The sequence below is a fragment of the Triticum urartu genome, chromosome 6, assembly GCF_003073215.2.
Source record: "Triticum urartu cultivar G1812 chromosome 6, Tu2.1, whole genome shotgun sequence".
Taxonomy (NCBI): domain Eukaryota; kingdom Viridiplantae; phylum Streptophyta; class Magnoliopsida; order Poales; family Poaceae; genus Triticum; species Triticum urartu.
In genome coordinates this window covers 211,024,773-211,041,550 of record NC_053027.1, presented here as the reverse complement: position 1 = coordinate 211,041,550, position 16,778 = coordinate 211,024,773, and positions in this window count along the sequence as shown.

The window sequence follows — 16,778 nt, the reverse complement described above, 5'->3', positions numbered from 1 at the left end:
CTGGAAGAAGGTGGGGTACTCGAGTCGAAGACGATCCTCCCTTTCCCAAGTGGCTTCTTTCTCGGAATGGTGTGACCATTGAACCTTGAGAAACTTGATATTCTGACGTCGAGTGGTACGCTCGGCTGATCAAGGATACGAACGGGATATTCCCGATAGGAGAGGTTATCTTGTAGATCAAGCATTTCGGTGGTCCACTCCACGGATAGGATCCGCGAAGCAACGCCTGAGTTGTGAAACGTGGAAGACATTGTGAACTCTGGAAAGATGCGGAGGTAGTTCAATTGGTAGGCAACTTCTCCTCGTTTGGCAAGAATGCGAAAGGGTCCAATGTAACGAGGGGCCAATTTGCCTTTGATACCGAAACGATGGGTTCCCTTTAACGGAGTAACCCGAAGGTAAGCCTTCTCGTCGACTTCATAAGTCATAAGGCTTATGTTTACGATCATATTGACTCTTTTGACGAGATTGGGCTGTTTTCAATTTCTCACGAATAACGCGAACCTGCTCTTCTGCTTCCTGAATCATATCCGGGCCAAAGAGTTGTCTTTCCCCGGTTTCTGACCAGTTAAGAGGCGTTCGACATTTTCGTCCATAGAGAACTTCGAAAGGAGCCTTGCCCAAGCTGGCTTGATAACTATTGTTATAAGCAAACTCCGCGAATGGAAGGCATTTCTCCCAACTCATTCCGAACGAGATGACAGAAGCTCGGAGCATATCTTCCAGAATTTGATTGACTCGCTCTACTTGACCACTTGATTGAGGATGGAAGGCAGTACTAAAAGAGAGACGAGTTCCCATAGCATTTTGGAAACTTTCCCAAAATCGAGAGGTGAAGAGACTCCCACGGTCTGAGTTAATTTCCAATGGAACACCATGAAGAGACACTATTCGGGAGATGTATAAATCGGCTAGCTGGCTAGCGGTGATACTCTCACGAACAGGTAGAAAAGTGGGCTACTTTGGAAAGACGGTCGATCACGACGAAGATGGCATTATTCCCTCTCTTGGTCCTGGGAAACCCAGTGATGAAATCCATACTGATTTTATCCCATTTCCATTCGGGAATAGCCAAAGGTTGAAGGGTGCCAGCAGGCCGTTGATGCTCTGCTTTAACACGACGACAAACGTCGCAATTAGCAATGTATTGAAGCGATTTCTCTCTTCATCCTAGTCCACCAAAACCTCTGGCGTAGGTCTTGATACATTTTAGTACTACCGGGATGAATGGTGAGAGGGGATCCATGAGCTTCCTTAAGGATCAACTGGCGTAGATGTTGTTTCTTGGGAACCACCAAACGGTTCTCGAAGAAGACAGCACCTCGCTCATCCATGGAGAAATATTTAGCAACTCCGCTAGCGATGTTTTCCTTAATCCGGGATATGCCCTTATCATACCGCTGGGCGGTTATGATTTGATCCATAAGGGTAGGTTTCGCCACCAGGGTGGATAGGAATCCTCGAGGAACAATGTGAAGGTTAAGCTTACGGAATTCCTCATGGAGAGGTGGTTGACTCTGTTGTAACATCAGGTTGTTACAATAGGATTTACGGCTTAGTGCATCAGCCATGACATTGGCTTTGCCCAGGGTGTAAGTTATTCCTAAGTCGTAATCCGAGATCAACTCAACCCAACGTCTTTGCCTGAGATTCAAGTCTGGTTGGGTGAAGATATATTTCAAACTTTGGTGATTGGTGAAGATCTCGCAACGATTACCGAGGAGGTAATGTCGCCAGGTTTTAAGTGCATGGACTACAGCTGCAAGCTCTAGATCATGTGTGGGATAATTTTCCTCATGTGGGTGTAATTGCCGTGAAGCATAGGCAATTACCTGACGATCCTGCATGAGTATGCAACCTAGTCCTTGTCGCGAGGCGTCGCAATAGATAATAAAGTCCTTGGAGAAATCTGGTGGTACCAGTACGGGAGCAGATGTCAGGCGTCTTTTCAGTTCCTGAAAGCTGAACTCGCACTGTGGAGTCCACTCGAACTTTTTATCTTTCTTGAGGAGTTTAGTTAGAGGTTTAGCAACCTTGGAGAAATTCTCGACGAAGCGGCGGCAATAGCTCGCTAAGCCAAGGAAACTCCGAACTTGCTTGACCGTCTCAGGTGAAGTCCAATCAAGGACGGCTTGAACTCACTCGGGATTGACAGCAATACCCTTGCCAGAGATTACATGGCCTAGATAGGTCACTTCTGGCAACCAAAATTCACACTTGGAGAATTTGGCATAAAGGCGATGCTCTCGAAGTTTCATCAATACCAGCCTTAGATGTTTGGCATGTTCCTCTTCATTCTTGGAGTAGATTGAGTATGTCATCGAGGTATACCACGACGAATTTATCCAAGTACTCCATGAAAACCGAGTTCATTAACCGAGAGAAGGTAGCTGGGGCATTGGTTAAACCGAAGGACATGACGGTGTACTCGTATTGGCCATAACGAGTAACAAAGCCCATTTTGGGAATGTCCCCGTTTCTGATTTTGATTTAATGGTAGCCCAACCTCAAATCCATCTTGGAAAAGACTAAGGATCCAGCGAGCTGATCATACAGATCGTTAATCCTAGGAAGCGGGTATTTGTTCTTGATGGTGACCAGGTTGACAGGGCGGTAGTCCACAACCATTCGATCCGTTCCATCCTTCTTCTTGACGAAGAGGACAGGGCAAGCCCAAGGAGAGGAACTAGGACGGATGAAACCCTTTTTCAAGGACTCATCGAGTTGGTTCTTAAGCTCGGCTAGTTCTAAGGGTGCCATCTTGTAGGGTCTTCTAGAAATTGGCACGGTTCCTGGAACAAGGTCTATCACAAACTCGACATCCCTGTCATGTGGAACACCTGGCAGTTCTTCTGGAAAGACATCTGGAAAGTCTCGGACTATCGGAACATCCTCAAGGTCTAGAAGGGGGTTGGCATTTAGGGGGTAAAGTTGGCGCTTGGCCACTCGAGTTAAGACATTGACTGTCTTGCCCGATGGGTGAGTAAGCTGAATGGTTCTAGTGGCACAATCAATCTTAGCGTAATGAGCTGACATCCAGTCCATACCCAAGATGATGTTTATGTCCGTGGACTTGAGAGCTATCAAGGATGCAAGGAAGACAAGTCTATCGACAAGAATTTCATTCCCATGACTTACTCTAGAAGTTTGCCATTTGGAACCCGGAGTTTGAATTACCATGGAAGTGGGCATGTCACAGAATGTCGTGTTATGCAATCGAGCATAGCTCTCGGATATGAATGAATGAGATGCTCCAGTATCAAAAAGAATAGATGCCGGATGGCAGTTAACAAGGAGCGTACCAAGGACGACGTTGGGATCCTCATGAGCCTCCTCGGCTGAAACATAGTTGACATGGCCACGTGCAGTGGTGGCCGGCTTGGCATAAAATGTTTTCCCCGCTGGCTTACCACGGCCAACGGACTTCCCACTTTGATTGGAGTTGTTGTTCTGGGGACACTCTCGGCTATAGTGACCCGGCTCTCCACACTTAAAGCATGTCACCACATTGGGGCGTGGAGCAGCATTAGCAGCGGGGCCACCATAGGGCTTGGGCGGTGCAAATTGCTGGTTGGGACGAGGCGCCTCAAAGGATGGCCTCGGGATGAACCTGGGTGGCAGTGCCGTGCTTGGGATCCACACCCGGCGCTTCTGAGCTCCAGAGCCGGATGAAGAGCCAAAGTCACGGGAGTGCTTGCGTGAAGCATCATAATCAGTCTGGCCTGTCTCAGCACTAATGGCTTTATTGACCAACTTCTGAAAGGAGGTGCACTCGTGCAGACGAAGATCGCGGCGAAGCTCAGGGCTAAGTCCCTTGCGGAACCTTGCTTGCTTCTTAGCGTCAGTAGATACCTCTTCGGGAGCATAGCGTGCCAGATTTCCAAATTCACGACTATAAGCATCCACAGTCAGTCTTCCTTGGGTGAAGTTGCAGAACTCTTCCCTCTTGCGATCCATGGGACCTTCCGGAATGTGATGCTCGCGGAAAGCCTCACTGAACTCAGCCCAAGTAGTAACTTGGCCGACCGGGCGCATAGCTTCGAAGTTTTCCCACCAAAGGCTAGCAGGGCCTTCGAGTTGATAGGCAGCATAGGTAACCTTGTCGGCTTCGGCTACGTTGGCAGAACGTAGCTTGTGAGTGATGCTGCGAAGCCAGTCATCCGCGTCGAGGGGTTTGACGGAATGGTTAAACTTTGGTGGGTACAGCTTGATAAAGTCATTGATTGACACCAAGTCATTTCGTGGGTGGCGTGCAGTGTTCTGCTCAATCCGCTCTAGCAGGCGGTTAGTCTCACGCTTGTTTCTTTCCGCCTCCAGCATTACTTCGGCCAGAGAAGGCGGGTGAGGCAGATTTTCACCTCTAGCTGCACTAGCTTCCCCCTGCTCCGAGGCAGCAGGGTTGCTGCGGGTGTTGACCATCCTAGGAGAAAACAAGACAATGGTTTAGATAAGGATGGCTCAAACTTAGCAAGGAGTGCAGAATGTAATGGATAACGCGGAATGCATAGATGTTCATCCGTATGTCATGGTAATATAAAACTGCCATATATATACCAACGGTCATACACATCATACATAGTTTAGTACAAGCACAGGCTACAGTACAACTATGATGAAAGACGTTACATCTCATCGGAGGCATTCCAAGCTCCTATACAGTATTTGTCTACACCTCCGGATTTGATTACACACAAAGTCATATTCCACAAGTCTCGCAGGACAGTGGAGATACAACTACTACAATACTAGTGGTACTACTACTAACTCAGACAGCTCCGTAGTAGTCCTCATAGAAGTCACCTCCATAGCCTGGAAGTTCAATGTGACCATCCGGGAACAGACGGTCCTGAGGAGCCTGTGGACCATAGGGGCTAGGATGAGGTCTTGGACCAACAAACGGTGGCCTGCGGGGACCACGGGGTGGGGTGATGCCTCCCACATCACGCCAATCCACCATGTCTGGCAGAGCTGATCTCACAGGATACAGATCCCTTGTATCCATACATCCAGCTTGCACCGCAGGTGCAAACCGAGTCAATGTGGCCCAATGATCAGCACGGGTATTAAAAAGCTCCAACCTCAAGGCCCGATTCTCTCGGTCCTTATCTTCGAGCATCTCGGCAGTGGTACGAGTTAATGAGTCCTCCTGAGTGGAGTCAGCATAGATAGCCTGAAGATACCCTTGCGCTCCCGGAAGTGAAGCTAGCATGTAACGGAAGTCAGTGTTCCAAAGCAGGCCAGTCTGGACTCGCAAGATGGTCATCATGGAATAGGCAGCATCCTGCACAACCATCTCAACAGTAACCCCGAGTCCATAGGAACAGTGAAGGGGCTCGGTAGATCCAAGATAAGAAGGAAATATCCTGACGGTGCAGAGATATTGGCTTTGATTAAAGTCGCGGAACTGCTCTTCGACGGTGTATTCGGGATACCAACGGTAGCCCGTCTCGATCATTACCCGGACTAACATAGCAGTATGACCGGGCACGTCGAGGCACCGGGTCAGGCGAACCACTTGGTTTTGAACACGGTTGGCCATCTGAAAGCACAACCACAATGCAAAGACATCAGAATTTCTAGGGAAAATTGGACAGCATAACAGCTGTAAATGCTCAGAAAAAGATTTGAGACATCCACAACAGTTCGCAATACCACTCAACAACATCATATCAAGGTTCTGATCCAATTAGCAACATACTAAAATAGTAGAAACTGAACTGGGGCTTCTAGCATCAATCCTATAAGCTACTACGGATTAGTAACACGTGAACCTGATAGAAGGAGAGAGCCTAGTCCTTAACCCACGTTGAATGAGAAGAGAATGACTCAGATCAGAGGCATAGGGTAAAGGAATAAAAGAGCCATACGTTCCCTCCCACAATCAATTCCCCTACATATAACTAAAGCATTTCTAGACTCGACATCGACCAGTTTGGCTCAACGAACCTACAGGCAGTCCAGCTCTGATGCCAACGCTGTCAGGACCCCGATTCCAAGTCACATCGATCTAGCCGGTAACACCTCATATCACTTTGCGGCCTCACGCACGGTATCCCACGGGTGTCGCCTTACCATGGCCCGAGACCGTTTGCGCCTTTTGGCTCACGTATATTATAGTGTCGCTAGCATCCATATGACAGAGAACCTGGGCCGACATGGCTAGTCATGAACCCAAAGCGGCACAGACCTATGGAGACAGGCATACATGAATCACATCGAGCATGTCGGTCATCAGCGATTGATTCCGGGCTGTAGCACTGGGCTAACAGGACTCCGAGGAACCCGGGCTATAGCAGGCTAGGCAGGACTCCGGAAGTCACAGCGTGACATTTCCCCGAAGGGACAGACATAGGAACGAAGTGAAACACATGCCGGCCAGTCAAGTGTCCTGAACAGTAGTGCTAGGCTAGCAGGACTCCGGTGAACCGGGCTGTAGCGGACTACTATGGCTCGAGGAACACTAGACTTCATTTCCCCATAAGAAAGGCTGCCAAGGATAAACAACTAGATTGTCGGATCCCACTCATACTAAGCATTTCAATCATACACACAATATGCCCGATATGAGTACATACAACATGGCATCACAACAAAACTCTACAACTCAAGTACTTTATTTAAAGGCTCCAGGGAACCATACATAACATGTTCATACAGATAGGGGTCACACGAACCGACACTCAAGTCATACAAACATACAAGCACATGCGGAAGCAACTAGTCTGAGTACAGACTCTAGAAAGAAAGAAAGCTTCTCGAAGCCTATCTATCTACATAGGGCCCTCCATGGCCAGGATCACCACCTGGGTGGCTAGTCACTCGTCGACGTCAAGGTCTACGTAGAACCCATCGGATGGGGCAGTGTTGTCGTCTGAAAACAGTAATTAAGCAAACATGAATACAAAGGTACTCAGCAAGTCTTACATCAGAACCTACTATACATGCTTATTCTCAAGAAGGTGGTGGGGTTAATTCAGCAAGCCAGCTTTGACTCTTGGCTAAGCTATCCTACGGAACTTCACCAGTAAAAATAGTTTTCGCACACGAGTCCACTACTCACCAACACAATACTCCACCGGGGATCCTCCCTCGTCATCCTACGAGAGGGCCATCCTCGGTACTCACACTTATGTTGAGTCTTTTATTAGTACCCATTAACTTGTCTATGAACTATATAGGCAACCAAGTAGTCCTTTACCGCGGACGCGGCTATTCGAATAGTTTTATACCCTGCAGGGGTGTACTTCTTCATACACGCTTTCACCACTTACTGCCGTTTACACGACATGTACTCGGCAACCTTCAAGCGGAAGCCCAGCGAGGGTGTCGTCCACGGCCTACCTAAACACTTAAGTCTCTAGTCCAGGTTTATCACCTATCCAGGTTCCATCCGCAGGGAGTCCGGCCGAGGTTTCCACATACGGCCCCGAACGATGTGAACAGGGATCCCGAGACACCAAACGGGTGACTCGGTACACCGTGCCACGGTGTATCTACCGCAACATAGCCCACCCCTAGGGTCAGCGCTACGCACGGCCGCCAACACATAACCTACAAACACCAGAAACTATTTGCAACTCCTGGACAGAGTACTAGGGTGGTTAAGAAGCCGAGAGGGTCAATTAAGGATCCCAATGCATGGTAGTAGCTGAATCTTAAATCACACATACAGATCTCAGTTCTTAGGGACGGCCTCAATGAAACAACCCACCATGTACTCCTACATGGCCTATAATCGATACCTTTACCAAAACATGTTCAACACATCCCTCACATTACCGGCATAAGCATTTCACTCTGGCCCATCACCCAGATGAACCAGACCTGACACAACTCTAAGCATAGCAGGCATAGCAAGGTAGGAATCACATACATGGCTCAATCAACTCCTACACATGCTAGTGGGTTTGATCTAGTTACTGTGGCAATGACAGGTCATGTAGAGGATAAGGGTTCAACTACCGTAGCACACAGCAGTTTGAATCGCGTTGTCTTAATGCAGTAAACAAGAGCAGAAGCGAGAACATGGGTTTGTATCGGAATGATCAATGGTTGCTTGCCTGATGGAGTGGTAGTGGGATGCTGCCCTTCAGTTGGATACTCGTGAATATCCTCGGAGGCAGAACGTACCACGAAGAACACATCGGAACACAATCAACACATAACGATATGCAACAATATGATGCATGCTATGACATGGCAATATGAATGTGTCTTGTCCTAATGCAAGCTATAATAGAAAGGAATGAACTCATTTGAATCAAAGATTCAAATATTAGCTCATTAAACATGGCCTTAATAGTGCATTTCCTTATTCTGCTTAAACAGCAAGGTAAACTTGTTTTGTCATGCATGAAACCATTACAGATGGATAGATTGAATTTTTCTAATCATTTTTCATATATAAATCTTTGCATTTGGAGCTATGGTTGATTTTCTATGATTTTTAGAAGTTTTAACTATTTTCTGGAAATTCCTGAATAAAAATAAATCCAGAAAATGCATTACTGCGTCAGCATTGCGTCATGCTGACCTCAGCAGGTCAAAGGCGCCAGCCCAGGTCAAACCTGACTGGTGGGCCCCTTCTGTCAGCCTCTCAGCTAATTAACAGGATTAGATTAACACTAATTAGCTGTCAGTGGGGCCTGGGCCCACATGTCAGTGACTGATTTAATTAAAATTAATTAAAACTAATCCTAAATTAGTTAGCAGACCGGCCCCACCTGTCATAGACTCAGGGGGTCTACCTGGGCCCACCCAGGAGTCAAACTGGGTCAAACTCGCCGGCGACTCGACGCCGGCGAGGCCCGAGACGGTGGCGCAGCTCGGAAAACGCCCACAGGGCACGGGCGAGGCCGTTCTTGGGCTCGTTGGAGAGCTCTTGCAGTCGCGCATCTAGTGGTGGTGGAGGCCGGGCCTACGGTGGCCGGAGACGACGACGGCGAGCTCCAAGGCGGCGGCCGGAGTTCGGCCATGTGCGGGGTTTGGGCTGCGCGTGCAACACGGAAACTGAGGCGCTAGCGAGGCACTACGCGATGCGGCAAGCACGTTGCATAGCACGGGAGGACCAAATGGTCGCCGGAGCGACGCCGGTGACGAGCTCGAGCAGACGAGCTTCGGCCATGGTGGAACTATGGCCTAGAGGGTGCAAACGCGTGGGAAAGAAGAGGGGAAAGGCGGCGGAGCTCACAGGGAGGTCGATGAGCAGCTCAGTGGGCTCGGGGGCGACCGGAGCGAGGCGAATCGATGAACGGCGTCCGGCGGGTACCGAGGTTGAAGACGATCCGATGGCGGCGATGCAGGGCCTCCGGAGATGCGTGGCTCGGTGGGGAGGGCGAGGGCGTCGCGGCGGAGCTTCTGGACAGGTCAGAGAGGCGAGGGGGTGACGGAGAGCGCGACTACGGCGGTGAGACGGCGACAAGCTCGTCGGCCATGGTGCGGGAGAGGGTGAGGGAGACGAGGGGAGAGTGAGCGAGGATGAGAGGGGGACGTGGGGGTCGCGTGGCACCCCAAGGCGTCTCCAGCCGTCGATGGAAGCAGGAGGTGGCCGGCGTGTGGCCGCGGGCGCCGGCCACGCGCTCCGCGTCCTTCTGGCGCGAGGAGGACGACGACTGGCAGAGCCAGTAGGCTGGGCCGAGCCAGGTGGCTGGGCCAACACAGGTAAGGCCCGGGTGGGCTTCCCTCTCTCTCTCTCTCTCTCTCTCTTTATTTGTTTCTGTTTTTCTAATTAACTGCAACTGTTGGGCTTTAAATAAAATACTAAAACGTTTCCAAAAATCCTGAAAATAATTGTGGGCTCTGTTTAGATTATTTCCAATAGCAAACATTTATTTCTACAGGATTATTTGAGCATTTAAATTATTTTATAGCATTTAAATGCCCAAATTCAAATACTTATGATTTAATTCAATGACCTTCTGTTGACCTAGAAAATTGTGCACCAATTTTGCCAGAGGTTTTAACCCAAGACAAGGAGGGTGAACTTTTTAGAAGGGCATTTCAGGTTCATGTTAAATAATTTTAGTAAACCCTAGTTGTTTCCAGGGGGGTGTTGGGGGTTTCTGCTTTCCCCATTTCAAATTTAAGAGAAATTTAAACATGATGCACACTCTAATGCTTGAACTAGCCAGGGTGTGACATTGACATGGATTATTAATAATAGGGCACTTAGCCTGCTAATGGCGAATTAGCCTGCTAATTGGGTTTTGCTATTGCAAACGGTTATTAGAAATTACCATGGGCGACGACCTTAGGCAACGCACACAGTTTCTAGGGATAAGCCGTTTTGGATCAATGTACAATCACACACGACTTTCTCATGAAAACTGTTTGCGTTAGGCCACCTTGCACAAATGTTTACCACAGAAAAGCTGTGTGTGATGGACAGCCTTTGCCACACAGTTTCTTCTACGGACCATGTGTGATGCATTCAATAATGCAACCAATAAAATTGTTAACATCGTGTGCAATGGCAACGCTATCACAAACAATTTAACGGGAAAAATTGTGTGTAATGTACCTGTGAATGGAAACGCTTTCCTTGGAGCGACTGTGTGCGATGTACATACGAACGGAAATGTTTAGCGGAGACTGACTGTGTGGGATGTACTTGCGATCGGAAACAATTTCGCCTGTATAATTGTATTTTTTAGCTCTACTATGCCTATTTCCGTATTTGAGCGCTCGCCGGTTGCACACGACCTCATTTTGCCGAGTGTGTGTGCCAGGAGGGCATATCCCCGACGGTTTCCGGGTCATGTGGGAATGACCCACCTATCGCCCACACTAACTAGGCGATGGTTCCAAATGGAGTCACGGAAAGGGGTTAAAAACCGTTTGTATAGCACCGACGTGCACCAGTGTTACTCCCACTCTGAGTTCTCCAATGCATAGTATCATAGTGAGCTAGTATTATGTAGTAATTTATTTATATTGTCATGCATGACACATATTAGCATAGCATTTATTATGATACGGTTTCATGATATGATACTTAACCCTCTCTTTCTTCATTTAATTATATGACAACTCATCAAAATTACCTAGTTGGCATGCATGATGCTAGCTATGATACCCCCTTACTATCAACCTAGCAAAGAAGGTGTATAGATCATTTGTGCGTCGCTTTGTGAGTTTTCATCCGTTTGTTTAAGAAGCGGGGAGAAGTTTCAAACATTTTAGCCGCGAGGTGCGGTCTCTGGCGTAGGCCTATTTGATATTTTAATTACAGGAAATTCAGATGGAGTTCGGACATCATCAAAATCGATGTGTGTCCGTGGCGTGCTCTCATGACCCCGTGGAAAAAAAATTAGTAAAGTTTGGCACACATTTTGATGATCGCCCCTTCCAAACTGGAGCATCTCACATGAAGGATCATGGTTTCAAAAAGGAGACATGTCAATTCAATCTCCTGTGGCCGGTGACTTCATCGTTTGGCCTCATAAAAATTTCCACGGTACGCAATCACCATTATACCATGGGTTTGATTTTTGGCGCGTTTCAGGTATCGTTAGCTATATTGAAGACATTTTTTGAGATTAACGTGCATTTTATGCATAAAAATAAAATTACAACCAGAACTGCATTTGCTGACGAAAGGGATGAGGATCGCCATTTGATCTGGGAGCATCCAACGGTGCAGACGTACGATCCGTGGGGTTTGGGCTCTGGCCAATCAGAAAGCATGACTCAGATCGTGGGTGTGGTGGAGGGGTTTGGTCGGCACACGGCTTTCATCAACGAACCATGTGCTATTCGTAAACCAGATTGCATATTTTTGTTCACACATACTATAGTGAGATCAATTGAGTGTGGTACCTCTATAATAATAATAATAATAATAATAATAATAACAGTTCATATTCATTGCCTGAGCTGACAACATATCAAGGTCAACATATTAATGGTTCTTACATCAACAGAAAACCAGGCATAACTCACAAATTCAGTACACGTGACAGTTCTAAATTGAACGAATTAAGTTGCAGGGTAGGCATAAAGACTAGTCCTATAGCTTAACTCCCATGTACATGGGGGAACTGGGATCATTACGTTGACCCCGAATGAACTTGTATTCTATGATGATTTTACGCTTTTCTGTTACATGGGTGCATGATCCCTTGGTTGGCAACTCATCAAATTCATCGCACTCGTCCTCATCAGCAACATCGTCGACACCCAGTACCCTTCTCTTCCCATGCATCACTAAATGGCAGTTCTTATGCAAGGGGTCATCCACAAAGAAAATTTGGGTAGCATCGCTGGCAAGAATGAATGGGTCTATGTGATATGCCATCGTTGTCCTGTTAACATAGGTCTTCCTGTACTCATCGTCCTTACTTAACCAAGAGGGATCCATGTGCACCTAAATAATGCCACCTTAACTTTCACATAGTCAAGCTCCCAAATCTCTTTGATGGTTCCATAGTATACCCTTTTATCAGCTTCATTTATAGTCATGCATTCTATTCGAACACAATTGTTCTGATATGAGGTCTTCTGATCACGTTCCTTAGTGTAGAACGTGTATCCATTTATGTCATATGCTTGGTACGTTAACACCATAGGTGATGGCTTTTGTGCCAACCATGCAGCAATGTCATCGATGGATCCTTGTGCCAAACGATTCTTCAGCCATTCGGCGTAGTTCTTAGTGTGCTCCCTCATCTCCACATGTGATGAAGGCACCATTGGTAAGAAGCTTTGGCGTATCTCCACCAATTGTTCTTCGGCATAAGCACTGAGAACTGGGTTGTTAAGCAGTACCCTCAAATGGGCTTTCTCTGCCAGTTCTCCAGGTGCAGCCATTTGCTTGCCAGCAAGGACCAGCTTACCTTTCAGCCATCCCTCGTGGCGAGAGAGGGGCAAACCTATAGGTCTTTGTTTCATGTATTCGGTGCAAAACTAAACCACCTCCTCCATGGTATAACCTTGTAGGATGCTTGCCTCTGGAAGGTTTCGGTTCCGACAAAAGCGCTTCAGTATTCCCATGAACCGCTCGAAGGGATACATGTTGCAAAGAAACACTGGACCATAATACTTTATCTCGTCGACAAGGTGCACAATGAGATGGACCATGACATCAAAGAACGACGATGGGAAAACATCTCTAGGTTGGACAATATTCTTCCAATATCATCTTGCATATGATCCAACTCTTCAGGATCTACAACTTTCTGCCATAGTTGGTTGAAGAAATCACAGAGGTCAATGAGTGTGTTTCTTATATCTTTGTCCATCAGATTCCTGATGGCCATCGGGAGGATTTGTGTTAACATTGTGTGGCAATCATGTGACTTCATGTGTACCAACTTCATTTTACCTGAGCTCACATCCATGAGACTTTTGATGTGTGCGCAGTAGGAAGAGGGTGTCTTAACTAACATCAAATAGGTTAAGAACTGTCTTGCTTATTTTGTACTGAAATTGTAAGTCTGGCGAGCTTTGATGAATTTGCCATCATATTCTGCTTCACTCTTGTGTTTTGATTGATTAGCAAGCATATCGAGCCGTGAACTGTCACCATCCTTTCTTTTACCTTTAATCTTGAGCAGAGTACCAATGATGCTTTCACATACGTTCTTCTCTACGTGCATGACATCTATGAAGTGACGTACACGTAGAATCTCCGAGTAAGGTAATTTCCAGAACACCGATTTCTTCTTAAACACTTGACCCTTGGGTGTTTGTTCCACTGCCAAAGGGTGGTTCTTGCCAAGCACAACATTAATTTTTTTAGCCCTGTTGTGGACCATCTCCCCTTCATAGGGTCTTGGGCCCACACTTGCCTCTATCATACCATCAAATTCAGCTTTCATATTTCGGCATGGGTGAGTTTTCTGTAAGAACCTACAATGACGCAAATACACGGTTTTGTGCGAGTTGGGAAGTCCTCTGCTAGCTGTCCTATCATGCATGTGACACACCCTACATCTCCCTTTGTTTTCTGCCCCGATGTGTTGCCTAATGCCGACATATCTTGAATGGTGTGCACCAGCATCGCATGTAGATCAAAAAACTCCTTTTGTAAGCATCATAACATTTTACAGTCGACACATCTATCCACACTGTCATTAGTTCTTCTACCAGTAGCTGAAAGTAAATGTCGATGTAATTTCCAGGTTTCTGTGGGCCTTGGATAATCATTGACATCATAATGTATTTTTTCTTCATACACAACCAAGGAGCTAGGTTATATATGCATAGAAGCATCGGCCATGTGCTGTGATTGGTACTCATATCACCAAAAGGATTCATCCCGTCAATACACTCCCCGAGCCTTATACTTCTAGGATCCTTGACAAATTTTTCAAACTTTTTGTCGATTAATTCCCATTGAGCCCCATCTTTCGGGTGCCGCATAAACTTATCTGCAATTCGCGCATCATGATGCCACCGCAACCTCTTTGCCTCTCTAGGGTTCGCAAACAAACGCTTCAACCTTGGAATTAAACGCAAGTACCAAACAACCTTGAGCGGGATTCTTGTCTTGATCTCATCGTCCAATTTGTACTTGACCTTTGCTCTCCTGTGCTTGTATCGTGCATGCTTGCATGTGGGACATGCACGGAAATCTTTGTACTCACCACGGTAGAATACACAATCATTCACACAAGCGTGTATCTTCAGTACTTCAAGATCCAATGGGTAAACAATTTTCTTCACTTCATTCGTGCTTCTGGGAGCACATTATCTTCCGGAAGAATTTATTTGAAAAGACCTAACATCTCTTTGAAGCCCTTGTTTGATAGACCGTTTGCTGCTTTAAATCTGAGAAGCGCCAGGGTGGCACTCAACTTGGAATATTTCTTTTTGCAACCTGGATACAATTATTTCTTGGAGTCTGCATCAATGGTTGGCAGATCCTTGTACCCAATCATATTCTTTTTGGGCCCATGAAGTCTGCAATCATAGCAGCAAAATCAGGCATATCAAGATCGTCATCATCGGCATCGACGTCTTGGTTTTCTAGTGGGCATTTCGGCTTTCTGGTGTTCCATTGGTAGCTTGACGACTCTGCCCTGATGTTAGATTCAACATCCATGTGACACTGGTCGGGGTTTAGCATATCGCTACCCTGGGTATCTTCATCCATGACCTCCTCTTCACCGTGTCTGGTCCAACGTGTATATCCATCCATGAAACCCGTAGAGACAAAGCACATCTGGACATCTGCAACTTCATGTGACTCTGTATTGGCACAATCAGTACATGGACACGGGATGTAATCCGCATCACCAATTCTCCTCTTTGTACTTTCATCCAAATTCATGAACTCTGTCACGCCACTGATAAAATCTGTGGTTTTTCGATTCTTCATCCATCGAGATCGTTCCATCTGCAGCACACGAATGGTAATTAAAAAGAAAACAACAACATTAATACACAGATTAACTGCTGCCCAAAGATGCATGCATAAATCACAAGGTTTTATTTTCATAATTATTGAGGGCACTCCATGTTATCCAGACGTGCAATGACAAAAATTAATGGCCAGTCAATTTACACGCAGAGTGCTAGTACAACACTACCCTTAGGAATTGAATACCTTAATTAAGCCACTCACGAAAAGAATACCTTAATTAATTAGCCGCGCGACGACCTCCACCTAGCAGACAGAGAAGCGGGATGGGGTGACACGCCGAGACAGCAGGGTCGAGGAGCAAAGCTTAGTGCGGCTGCCACCTGAAGTTTGACCTCCACTATCCCGCCATCGACCGCGATGGATGTGCCCGAATCATGCCGCTGCTGACATCGATGGTTGAGCCCCTCCTATCTCCCGCCGCAGACCGAGGATTGACCTCCTATGACGCCGCCACCGCCCACCGACTGAGGATTGACCTCTTCTCCGGTAGCCGCTGCCTAGGCTACCGCCGCCATCTCTATATGCATAGCGGCTGTTTTTTACGGATATTCGCAGAGCGGCTGTTTACACGATATCTCACTCTAACTCAATTATATGGATAGGGTAGTGCATCACATACGGTTATGTAACGGCAACCGTGTCTAACCTACGTTGTCTTCTCACACGGTTTGGTGCGGAAATCATGTGTGACGTTGTAATACCTAACACAAATGACATGTATAAACAGTGTGCCGTATACAACATATAGTGCCATAAGTAGTTCCCGACCGTTAGCTTATCTCCACAGTTTCCCCATTTCCCCCAAATTCCTACATAGCCTCCAAATTCCCTCGCGTGGCGCTAACATTGGGGGAATGCGGACGAGTGGTGCTGATGGTTTCGGTGCAGCTGCTCCTACTCGTATCACCGCCACGATGGCGATCGCCGCCGAGCACTTGCCTATGGTCATCAGAAGGGAGGTGTACTACGGATCTGAATCATCGTGTCAGGTTCCAACCTATCCTGATCTTTTTGAGCATGTACAAAGTATAGCTCCTTGTTGAATCTGTCCTGAATGACCCCCCCTCCACCCCCAGGAAAGCGATCTTCCACCGGATCTGGAGCATGACTCTAGACTCCTGTAACACAAGTTTGACTCAGAGTTTTGCGCCACCAAAAAGTACCAAAAGTTGAGTTGTGTGGACGGGCGCACTCCCGCTCGACGTGTATGCACGGAGGGATTCGACATTGGCTGGCGATTTCTCAGTTGCCCCTTAGAGGTTAGTGCTAATTAAGTTCACCATTTTACTTCAGTTAATGGCACCTCTCATCCTGAATACTATTTAACATTGAGGTTTGTGCCTTTGTTAACTGGCTGGATAAAGAATGGCATGGCAGGGCCCGGAATGTTATCACCAAGCTTGCAGAAGATAAT